Below are 12730 nucleotides of genomic sequence, written 5' to 3'. Positions count from 1 at the left end.
GAGGCCCGAATAGAATAGAAAGGGCAGAGAAAAGGCAATTCTTTCTCTCTGTCTCTCTCTCTCTCCCCTCCTCCCCTGCAGCTGGAATGCTCTTCTTCTCTTTCTCTTGGACATCAGCACTCCAGGCTCTCCAGCCTTTGGAATCAAGAACTTATACCAGCTGCCCCCTGGAGTGGTCACACCTTCAGTCTCTGATTATCAAATACACCATCAGCTCCCCTAGTTCTAAGGCCTTTGGACTTGGAATGAGCCATGCAACCAGCGTCCCAGGGTCTCCAGCTTGCAAATGGCATGTCGTGGGAATTCTGGGTCTCCCTAATCATGTGAGCCAATTATCCTAATAAATCCCCTCTCATCCTTCTGTCTTTCTATCTCTCTATCTCCTATTGGTTCTGTTTCTCTGTAGAACCCTGAATAACAGACACTAGAATCTTACCTTTATGTCATCATTTTTTCTCTTACATAGTAAATAATGATCTGTCTTAGAACCACTGGTGTCTTAGACTCAGTGAAATATGTTTAAGTCAAATTTGGAAGTATCAGCCAGGGTCAGCCAGATGAATTGTGCTAACAGAAGCTTTTGTCAGATGTTCACTGAGGCCCTCACTTGGGTATCTCGTCTGAATAAAAGCAGAGGCTTTCTTCTTCAGAGCAAGAGTGTTTAAGTCTATCTGAAAAAGGAGCCATCTCCTTGAGCATATGCAGGCCAAATTCCCTAAGTCCTTTGCTTCCTTGTAGCCTGAGACCAGAATAAGCATTCTGGTAGCAGGTCGTGAAGAAGCCACCCTCCCAGGGTTAACAAGAATTGTGGACATAAATTGAGTTATATTTAAGCATTAATCAGGCTGCACTTTGACTCACTGCCATGTAACCGAAAGTCATGTAGCTCTAGATACGGACCATTTGCATCCCTATTGTTCCTATAGATAAAATTTCTGACATTAGTCATAAGGTTTTTGTTTAAGATAGATAGGATCTCCATATTAGAATCATAAGACCTTTGTTTAAGAATTGTTTAAGCAGATCCTGACTTTCAGTGGCACAACTGACACCAACCAGTTCAAAGACCCCCCACAATAGACCTGAGTCAGCATAAGACTATAGTTTTTTCATCTCCCTGCCCCATGACTTCACCCTGCACTCTTCAGCCAATCAATGATCTCCACATTTAGGTCCACTCAGAAACTCTTAAAAGCCTTAGTCGCAAACTCCATTGAGAAATGAATTTGAGGTTTCTTCTTTTCTCTTTGTTCAGTGGCCCCACGATTACACCTCTTTCTCTGCTGCAACCTGGCATTTTGACATATTGACTTGCTGCACACATCTACCAAGTTTCTAACACCACCAAGAATAATAATTTCCAGACACCCCACGTTTGTTAAATATTCAGCAACTAAAGCCCATTGGCATGTGGATATCATCTTGGTTCCTTCTCATCATTCAAATTCACATATTAGAGATTATTTAATCATTATTTCATTGACATTTTATATTTATTTTTTAGAGATGAAGTCTCGCTTTGTGACCCAGGTTGGAGTGCAGTGGCATGATCATAGCTCACTGAAATCTCAAACTCCTGTGCTCCAAGGATCCTCCAGCATCAACCTCTCAAGTAGCTTGGATTTTATGTATAGGCAACTTTGCTCAGAGACTTTATTAACATTTTAACCGGCATTCCTTACCAAGGTCTTTTGAAGACTACAGAAATGCATCCAGGAGGGTGCTCCAGTGACAATGTCAAGATCATGAAATAGAACCTTCCAGTGCACATCCTCTTGCAGAATCATTCATTTGAACAAGTATTCACACACTAAAATACTTACACAAGAATTAGAGAAACCAGGTGAGAGATGACAGCACCTGGGTATAGAACAGAAATAAGAAATGCATTCAGAGTAAGATCAGTAATACCTTCCACATCTAGTATCTTAAATATTTATCTTCTATATTTAGAATATTCTAATCTGTTAATTTTTAGTTTTGGATTACAATACTCCCAGATTTAGTAGAAAAGTGCCACCTATTAAAAGCAATGGGACTTACACAACTTTTGCTTTTAATAAGATGCTGAAATAGTATCCCACACAGACTAGTAGTATCTGTTTTCAGAAAACATCATTTTTATGAGCATTAGGACAAATAGCTAATGCATGTGGGGCTTAAAACCTAGATGGTGGGTTGAAAGGTGCAGCAAACCACCATGGCACAGGGTGTATATAACAAATCTACAAGTTCTGCACTTGTATCCCAAAACTTAAAGTAAAAAAAAAAAAAGGGAAGAAAATCTCATTGTTACTCTGGTGTCTCTCAATATTTTCAAAACTGCTTTAAATGGAACCTCACTGGGAAAGCAGCTGCAAAAGCAACAACCCTGAGAGTTCATGAGCCTGGGCAAGCTGAGCAGAATCCATGGGGAACTGTCCTCTCCCAGCCTAACGCTGCCCTCCTGTATTTTGGCAGAGTACTCAAGCACAGCAGCAATTAAGAGATGATTGAAGAGGCTGGATACAAAAGTCAAAATCCTGGGTACTAAATGTAGGTACAGCTGTCACCATTGCAGGACATGAAGTGAGGAAATAGGAAACAGGATGTCCTACAGAATATTCAGAGGGCACTTTATACTCAGACAATTTGCTCTCAAAGGATAACAGCTTCATCTTCTCAACAAATGCTCTAAATGGTAATGAAGGCTACCAATTGTAAATGAATGCTGGCATTATAACTTATTTGAGTTATCTCATGTTGTTCATCAGATATTCAGTTGAGGCCTTTTTTTAAGCCTAGGTTGGATGATGCATCTTATCAGAGCCTCTAGAGTGAAGCAACAAAGCTTATCAGGAAAAAATGCCTCATGAATAAACAAAAGACTCCAAACTGAATTATGTTTTCATTTGGTGGTTATTCTACAATGTTTTGTAAAATAGCTCATCCTCCACCATATAGCAATTTATTCCGTTTAAAAATGGATGTGGATATTCATCTTTTTCAGGAGCAATGTAAAAATAAATATTGAAAGACAAAAATGAGGATCACTAAAGTGTTTCTCTTTCTTATCCCCTCCCCAAACCTCTCTTACCATGTTTGGAGAGACTAATGTCTTGTGTGTGGGTCTTTTTTTTTAATAAGACCATTTGCCATTTATTTGATGACCCACTTCTTTCTCCTATTTCATTCCTTTTGAAATTGTTATAAGAAAGCAATTTCTTACTATTCACTTGAGGAAATTAGTTTGGGATCAAAACAGTTCTGAGGTCTGACCATGCAGTTCAGGTTTCCTATCATGGCCTTTCAAGATAATGTCCACATAAGTCCACACAACCAATTAGATGGCAATCTTTTTCCTCGTTTTTCAGTAAAAGCCAAGACTTCTGATTCACTAGTTATGGAATTTTTCCTTGAATCTCAGTGATGCAAAAATCCTATAGTACTTACTATGACACTTCTATTAACATAGTGGTAACAAACACTGTTTCTAAACTTTCCTATCCAGGAAAATAAGACTGTCTTCTAAATAAATTCTCTCTCAAAGCCTTCAACATTCTAATCCAATTAAGAAATAATACAGCAAATTATCCCTACTAACGCCCAAGTCTGGCACTTCAATTTTCTTTCCACCTCCTTCAGCCCTCCACTGCCATTTTCAAACTTACTAATAGAATACCGTCAAGTTAGGGTTCTTAGCTTGGTAACATGCAGAAGGGCTTTGGCTCCTTAGAGATCATTTGGAAACTTTACAATAAACATACACAGATGTACACTGTATGTTCGTGTATGTGTGTGTGGTTGTGTTTTTAATATATAATATTTAAATTCTATGTTTGATAAACTCTAATTTAATTTAGTTCTTTAGAAAATATAAATTAATTGGCTTTGTGTAAGGAATTGTATTTCATAAGATTTTCAAGCACCACTAATGTATTCTGCAAACCGATTAAAACCTGACCAAATCCGACTATGGTCATTGGTAATTATATATCCTGTTTAACAGGCACAATTTTATCGTCAGTTATGTGGCCCTCAAGCCAAGAAAACCTATTTGTAGATATATAACTGGGCCAACAGGAGACCTACATAAGTGTATAATTTTACAAAACTTCAGCCCCCAGAGTCACTTGTAACTGTCCATCGATAAACAAATATAGCCCTTTAAACAATGACATTGTAACTTTCCAGCTAGCACCTCACAGAGCTGAATAATGATATTTCATTGCTATAGGCATTTTTCAGCAAGTTAGCTTCTAAAGCCAAGCTGGGTTTTGAAAGGCTTTTTTTAATGCAATGGCATTTTTGAGCTCCTAAGCATCAATAATTTTGAGTGCAATTAACTGGAGGTTGCACAAGATTTTGGGGAAAATGTGCAAATAGGAGAAAATAATGTCTTTACTTTCGAGCACAGGGACTAATTCCAGCTTGAAGGAGTAATGCAGTCCAAAATATAAAACAAACACAAAAAAAAACCACAAATGAATAAGACATGAAATAATGACTAGATGAATTTAATGGCTCTTTACTGAGTGACGTTTGAAAAACAATTGATCAACTCTCTATTTCACTTTGATTGAATAAATATAGCTTGTGTTTTTATTAAGGAAAAGCACCATAATCACATCACTCCAAATTATAATTAAGTGATTGGTTATCTAATTAGAAGTTCATATATCTCCTATTTTTAATAAATCTTCAAGTCTTCATTTAATGCAGTATGCATCCTGGACCTTTGGAAAACAATCACCCAGTGTTCAAAAAAAAAAAAAATGCTTACCTCTTTTCACATCTCTGAACAAGGAGCTCAAAATCCAAGCTTCTGTTCATGTTCTGCTACCTGCAGTCTGGATAAACTTACAGCTATTAAATTTTTATAAGCTAGTATGTGCTCATATGTACAATAGGGATAATTTTGCCTTTCACAGAGCTTTGGTGAATAGAAAATAAAATAATGAAAATGTGTTTGAAAATAAATACAACTTGCTATGTCAAGGAAAATTATTATTTGTTATAATTATATGCATAATTTTACTTAACACATAATTATAATTATTGCATAATAATTATTATTGTTATAATTATATAATTAATTATATGTAATAAATTATATACAACTCTTCGAATATATGCCTAAGTGTCATTCAGATTCATTATTATCTAAAGCAAATGTCAAATTTTGCCTCAGCCACTAGAGTGAAATAGATACATCCTGGATCTTCCACCTAAAGTCTTGCTAGTCAAAGGAGAAGAGGAGTAGATTTAGGGACATTACTATTATGTTTTTTAAAGGTATTTGCACCTTCAAAATTAGATGACAAGATGGATAAATATAAATTTTACATGATTTATTTAATATTAACTAAATAATCACAGGTAGACAGAAAGACCACTTAGGAACCACAAGTCTGTGACCTTCAAATAAGGATCAACATTTTGACTGCATTGCTTCCTTCATTTCACTTATCCTTTTAGTCAATGACCAAATATCCTAGATATACCTTAAATATGTCTATCTCTCTTTATCCATTTGAATATTGCTACTATTCCTATTCCTATTCAGTATACTATCACACAATGAAGTAGAGATACTCAACCATTACAAAGTAAGAAAACCAACATTTCCCGAATTTTGTTACAGCCTCCCATCAATTCTAAAAGCATGAATTAAAAATCCTATAATTGCCAAGCACTGTACTAGTTTGACTCAATTAAAGTTGTTTAGAATGATTTGTCTTCTTCAGATTATCATATCAACTCTTTACCCATGCGTAAACCCATGCCAAGTTGTATTTCAAGATTATGCAGGATATTAAGACTTAATAAAGTGCATTTAAGGACCAGCAAAGCAATCTTTATTTACAAATCATAATACTATCACCATAACGTTGCATATTATTTGCAGGATTGGCATTATCTTTCATAAACACTAACTCAGTAAACTCTCACTAATCACCAACTAAATACAGAAGAAAATATATTTGGTTCTCTTCTCCAGATCATCCTAGACACTCCCCATTTCCACATTCTATATTTTAACCACATAGAAAATTTTTCAGTTTTCAAATGTGCCATTTTCTTTCTCACTGCAAAGTCTTTTTCAAATGCTGATGCCTTTCCTCAGACATTCTGTGACCGCATTCCTTCAATTCCCTTTAATTTACACATTGTTCATGTTTCTTTTCCTTTTTCTTTCTTTCTTTTTTTTTTTTAACAGACAGGATCTCACTATGTTGCCCAAGCTGGTCTTAAACTGCGGGGTCCAACTGATCCTCCTGCCTCAGTCTCCCAAAGTGCTGGGATTACAGGCATGATCCATGCATAGTCAGTTTTTCTTAAAGTAACTCTGGGAAGGAAGCCTCACCTGACTATTCTAGATACAGGGACCCCTGATAAAAGTTTACATTGTATCCTCTTACTTCTCCCAACAGAGTGATTGACAGGACTGTTATAATAACTTGGTTCATTTCTTCCCCATTGTACTGTAAGCTTCATGAAAGCAGGACTGTGTCATTCTTGCTCATTTTTTTTTATCTTAAGCATGTAATACCATTTCTGGTGTCCATTAGCAGCTCATAGTATTTGTTGAATCAATTAAGGCTACAGAGCTCCACATCTACATCTTGTGTGACTCTTTCCTATCTTTTGAGCCCTTATCTATCTCCATCAGATCACATTAATATATCTAACCCCAAATTTTTATTTTACATTTCCTTGTTACTTGTTAATGGTATAATAGCTTTTAGCTTCTTGTATCAATCAGTATGCTTAGTTACAAGCAGTAAAAATTCTCATTCTATTAACTTTAAGTAACTCATAGAATCTCCAGATAAGCCCAGCAATTAGTCATAGAGACTTCTCCACCAGGGAAATGCCCAACTTTGTATCACAAAACTGGTCTCATGAAAACAACATGACTACCACCTGTGGATACAGACACCTTAAAACCTCCAGGAATGCTGCAATGCCAGCCACTGGGTGCTCCTGCTACACACCTTACTACTGTTGCCTGTTGCTTCTGGAAAGTGGATGCAGAAGTGGCCACCACCTTGCTTCACCAGAATGCATTTCGAATGGTTCCTCCTTTATCTGAGGATGTATATCTGCTTCATCTGCTTTTCAGAGCTAAGTCAAGGGTCATGCCTATACAGATGCAAGGAAGGCTTAGAAGGGAGGTTCTCTAGTGAGAGGTAGGTGCAATCTCCTGAGTTACTAGAAGCTTCAAATATTGGGGTTAGGGTGAGGCAAAAAGGGGAAATGTTTACTATATCCCCACACAATTACTTTAAGAGTTTGCACGGATAAATGGGCAAAAATCCTATCTTATTGTATTATATCTCTCACAGCACCCAGAACAATGTTCTGTATATAATAAAATATAAATGATTAATATTCTAATATAGAAGAATAACTTCAATAAAAAATAACAAACAAAATCAAACAATGCCACACAGAAGAGCTCCAAAAATCTCAGTTGTAAGCAGAGACCAAATATTACCACAGTCCCTGTAACCTTCTTATTTATGCTACACCATCTGTGACATTACAAAAATCTAAGCCTACTTAAATGTGGTACAAAATATGTGAAGCAAATTCTCCTTTCAGTAGCTAGCAGGTGCTTGACTGCTTAGCAACATGGAATAATGGAGTGATTAAGAGACTTCATAAAGAATATTGTAGAGCTACACGGTATTAGCAAGAAGACATCATGTGGCATGCGGATGCAACCCTTAATAGTAGATTCTCAGACAGCTGGTCACCAGCACCACTGTGAGGAATGACTGGAAGACAGAAGTTATAAAATTGGATTCCTTTATCTCTTAAACGCAAGCATTCCACCAATGCAGCAATGAAAGAGAGACTGAAAACAGATTATACGATCTTTGAGTAAGAAAACAGTTGTCTTCTTTCCTTCTACTAGAGCAATTATTTGAATTAGAGAATACTTAGTAGATTTTGAAACTTCATTTCACAAAGCCAGAACTAATAAAGATACACTTACATGGTATTATTTAGGTGAACAAAAAGGATACATTTTTATTTTGTGCTAGAAATATTGAAGTGTCCATATTTGAATGAGATTCCTGCAGCAGGCTATAACCAGGCCAGATGAAGAACAATTATATGACTAGCTTGCTTTTTACTTCTAAGCTTGGATATAAGATTTAATCTGTGCAGAAGCAATTTCAAAAAGTACACATAAAAGAGATTACTATGGCTTTTCTTTTCACACGCAAATCTGTTCAATAAAATCCTAGTATCTAGTATCTGGTAAACATTCAGAAAAAATACAGAAAGAAAAGTTCAGAAAAGAAAACGAACCATCTATTTAATGGTTTACCCTGTGGTGACAGGATTTCTTACACAGCTTAATATCTTACACATAGAATAAAAGACCTGAATAGTGTTGACTAAGACCCTTGAGAAATCTTTCAGTTCTTCATATCTTTTTGGAAATGTTGAAGATTTCAAGTCATGCCCAAAAAGACATCTACCAAAAATGTTCTTCAAAATGTCTACAATAGGAAAATTCAGTGTCATTCAGTAATGTTTGCTTTAGTCCTGATAAAAATACTAGATTGGAAAAAATGTAGGGATAAATCAAACAACTGAAAGGTGTGGCTCCCCACAACTTGCACATGCCTTAACCTAAAAATATTCCTTTAAATAAAAAGAAGATACAAATAAATACTTTCAGAATGATGCTCTTTTTACAATAATGGCAACATTGAATATCCTTTATGCCCATAAATGGCAGAGACTACTAACAATCCTCTGGAATCCATTTTACTTTCATTCTTTAGGGCTCCTGTTCTCACAGGCACTAATTTTTACCTAAACACATAGCTATTGTTCATAAAAGGAGCATTTCTCAAGCTCCCTCACAGCTGGGCATGGCCACATGACTAAGTATCAGACAATGGAATAGAAGCAGAATGTTTCAGAGTAGCTTCAAGGAACCTTACTTAAATGACAGCCAGTGCGGGCCCTTTTGACCCTTTTTGACCTTGTCCCTTTCTCATCCCACCACTTGGAATTTACATGTGCTGATCACCGTTTCGAATTAAGGAGAAAAAGCCCATTCTCTAGGTGGCAAAGGGGAAATCTAGAAGGAAACTGATTCTTTGTCCTATCTGCTCTGAACTTTTGCAGGGGAGAGGCCAATCTTTCTGTTTAAACGAGTGCTATTGTGGGTCTGAATTACTTAAAGGCAAACCTAAGTCTTTATACACATGCACTGATACAATGTGTGTAGGCCGTTGCTACTAGCAGCCTACTCAATATCCCTTCTCCTCGTTTTATAATAAAAAAGAATCACAATTATTTTGCAGAAACAATTTCTCTAGAACTCTGAAAAAAATCATAATTGGCCAACTATATTCATGTCATTTCCATCATCATTCCAATATGCCACATACTCACTTTCTCAGCCTTCTTGGCACAAATTTGCCAAAGGAGTCAGGTCTGATGGAGGGGTAGAGAAGATTGTGGAATCATTTTTCTCCTTGATGAAAGGAAGTATCTTTTCTTTATGCAGTCATTTCCTACTGCCTGCAAAACCCTTGTATGAGGATGTGGCACGTGGGGAAGTGGCAGCCATCTTATAACCACAAGACAAGAAACTTTCTGGGAAAACAGCCAACAGCTAAAGAGTAGCAGGGGGAAGGGAGCTGGGTCCTACAGCTCTCAGCATCCCACCAACCCTGGGATCGATGATCTTCAGGCTTCTTGATTATGTGAAATAATAAAAGGTTTTAAATCATTAAGTCACCATTAGTCATATATTCAATTACAGCAGGAAGCATCTTCTAACATACATTTTAACACATCTGTAGGAAAAAAAGTGTAAAGTGACCTGTAGAGATTGAGATAACAAGTGGACTAACTTTTATATGCTTTGTAATGATAGGATTTGTTCACAACAAATATAAATCACATCGTAATAAAAAATAATAACTTTATTAAAAAGAATGATTAGAGTCATTCTTTAAATATTTGTTTAATTATCTTTGGTATGTTGCTTGAAATATTTTGTTTAAATTATCTTTATAATTGAATTGCGTATTTGGATACAATGTACACTATTCAGGTGATGGGTACACTAAAAGCCTAGACTTCACTGCTATCAAATCCATCCATGAAACTAAAAGCCACTCGTACCTCTAAATCTATTCAAGTTTTAAAAAGTTATCTTTATAACTGAAAATAAGCATTTTTGTGTGTTTTATTCTCATAGGTACTGTATCTTAACTCACTATCATTTTGTTAATAAATATTGATTTAATACATGGGTTATTTTATTTTGTGTTTTAATACTTACAAGTTTTGAAATAAAATCCACTTTACAGAGAGTATATTGTATGACTACCTACTTAAAAATATATATTAGCAAAAATAAGTACAAGATTCAAGACATATAGGTAAGAAATTAGGAAATCTAAGTTAATGGTTCAAAGAGAGTAAGAAAGTATCTGAAATACAGCCTTTCTAGGATAAGAAAGAGTACAAAAGTAAGATAAAAGTAAAATACCTACAAAAGTAGGTAAAAAAAAAAATCTTACCCTACAAAAGTAAGATAAAATTGTGGTACTATAGATTATATTAGGGTGAAGCAGGAAGTAGAAGGTAGCCAGGAAAGGAAAAGGGAAGAGAGAGCAGTCTATACTTGCTTATAATTACCTGGTTTAATCCAGAAGAAAGCAAACTGATCAATAGCTGACTAAAATATGGAGAAGAATGAGAGCCAAAAACAGATTAAATTGTGCATCAGGATAAAGAAGAGAAACTGGAGAGGTGGTAAGAAATAGATATGAGATAGCCTGATGTTGTTAGAGTATGCAGATAGCCAGACATGAGCAGGAGGGGGACCACTTGAGAAAAGAAAAGTCTGGGAAGTCTCAGACCCAAAGGACCACCCAAAATTTTCATAGCAATAGCATCTCTAATGCTGGAGGGGGTGGGCAAGAAGGAGATGAAGTACCTAGGCAGAAATAAATGCTCTAGAATTCCTTTTAAGATGCCCCAGTAATCATTCACTCTGCAGTAAAAATGTCAGAATGTCACTAGGTACATGCTGATAAGGACAGAAAGAGGGCAAAAGGGGACATTCCTAAGAGGTACACTGCTGCCACAAGTACAGATGAGAGCAAAGGAGGACATTCCTAAGAAATATTCAGGTGCAACAGATAGACATTTGACTGCTATACAACCTTCCTGGAGTGACAGTAATGAGCAGGAATGCCATTAAGCAAGATTTATATTGATCACCAACCAACTTGTGCATGGGTATTAACCAACATAATGAAGAATCCCATCAGCATGGGTGGGAAAAAAAAGTGGAGACTTAAAGCAGAAGAAGGAAAAGTAGACAAAGGAAAAAGCGGAGACTTACTTAAGACAGAAGTGGGAACTTGAGAGGGAGCCCTACGTGTTAAAACTCACAGAGCAGGACCCTCGAAGCTGTTTTCCTGCAGGATCAGCCCACTCTTGTCTGGGAGAATACTTATTTCGTCCCACAACAAGCTCTTTTCTCCCTATTTCCTTTCAATAAAGTTTTCTGTTATCCTTAAATCATCTCTTGCCTGAAATCTTTCTCCCAAATTGACAAGAACTGGGGATTTTCACTAACAACGTGAGGCAATATTCAGAGAAGTCTAAAGGCAGAACAGGAATTAATTACACAAATATGACCCATCTAACACATTCATGTCTGTGCATCTTACTGCATCTCATAAAACTGGGAGCAAATTTTAGTAAACTTAATTTTTAAATAACTTATACGTGTACAGTGTATAAAATCCAAAAGGTGCAAAAGAGTAGAAAGTAAAATATAAGTCCTTATATTAGTCAATTCTCACATTGCCATCAAGAAATACCTGAAACTGGGCATTTTATAAAGAAAAGAGGTTTAATTGGCTCATGGTTCCACAGGCTGTACAGGAAACGTGGCTGGGGAGGCCTCAGGAAAGTTACGATCGTGGCAGAAGAGGAAGGAGGCATCTCTTACATGGCTGAAACAGGAGAAAGAGGGCGGGGGAGGTGCCACACACTTTTAAACAACCAGATTTCATGAGAACTCACTATGACAAGAACAGCAAGGGGGAAGTCCACCCCCATGATCCAGTAACCTCCCACCAGCCCCCTCCTCCAACACTGAGGATTAGAATTTGACATGAGATTTGGGGAGTCACACAGATTCAAACCATATCATTCTGCCCCTGGCCCCTATAAAATCTCATGTCCTTCTCACATGGCAAAATACAATCAACCTTTCTCAGTGACCCCCTAAGTCTTAACTCATTCCAGCATTAACTCAAAAGTTCACAATCCAAAGTCTCATCTGAGACAAGGCAAGTCCCTTCTCCATATGAACCTGTAAAATAAAAAACAAGTTAGTTACTTCCAAGATACAATGAGAGTACAGGCATTGGCTAAATACTACTGTCCCAAAAGGGAAAAATTAGCCAAAACAAAGGGGCTTCAGGCCCCATGCAAGTCCAAAACCCAGCAGGGCAGTCATTAAATCTTAAAGGTCCAAAATAATTTCCTTTGACTTCATGTTCACATCCAGGCCACACTGATGCAAGGGGTGGGCTTCCAAAACCCTGGACAACTACACCCCTGTGGCTCTGCAGAGCACAGCCCCTGCAGCTGCTTTCACAACTGGTAGTGAGTGCCTGTGGCTTTTCCAGGTGCACTATGCAAGCCATCAGAGGATCTACCATTCTGGGGTCTGGAGGACAGTGGC

General features: G+C 36.9%; 1 long non-coding RNA gene across 4 annotated transcripts in view; it reads right to left on the bottom strand.

Annotated features, from left to right (window-relative positions):
- LOC123573605 (uncharacterized) overlaps positions 1 to 12730 on the bottom strand; it is a 253758-nt gene that overhangs the window by 100242 nt on the left and 140786 nt on the right. Inside the window, exons 5-6 of one of the 4 annotated variants that reach the window (XR_010586926.2) lie at positions 9406 to 12355; positions 1824 to 1860 (exon numbers count right to left, since the gene is read on the bottom strand). The exons of the other annotated variants lie outside the window; for them this stretch is intronic. This is a non-coding gene — a long non-coding RNA (uncharacterized lncRNA). The remainder of the gene's footprint in view (positions 1 to 1823; positions 1861 to 9405; positions 12356 to 12730) is intronic. 4 annotated transcript variants of the gene reach the window in all.

Source organism: Macaca fascicularis, chromosome 5 (assembly GCF_037993035.2).
Source record: "Macaca fascicularis isolate 582-1 chromosome 5, T2T-MFA8v1.1".
NCBI classification, from domain to species: domain Eukaryota; kingdom Metazoa; phylum Chordata; class Mammalia; order Primates; family Cercopithecidae; genus Macaca; species Macaca fascicularis.
This window is presented reverse-complemented; position numbering and strand designations above follow the sequence as displayed.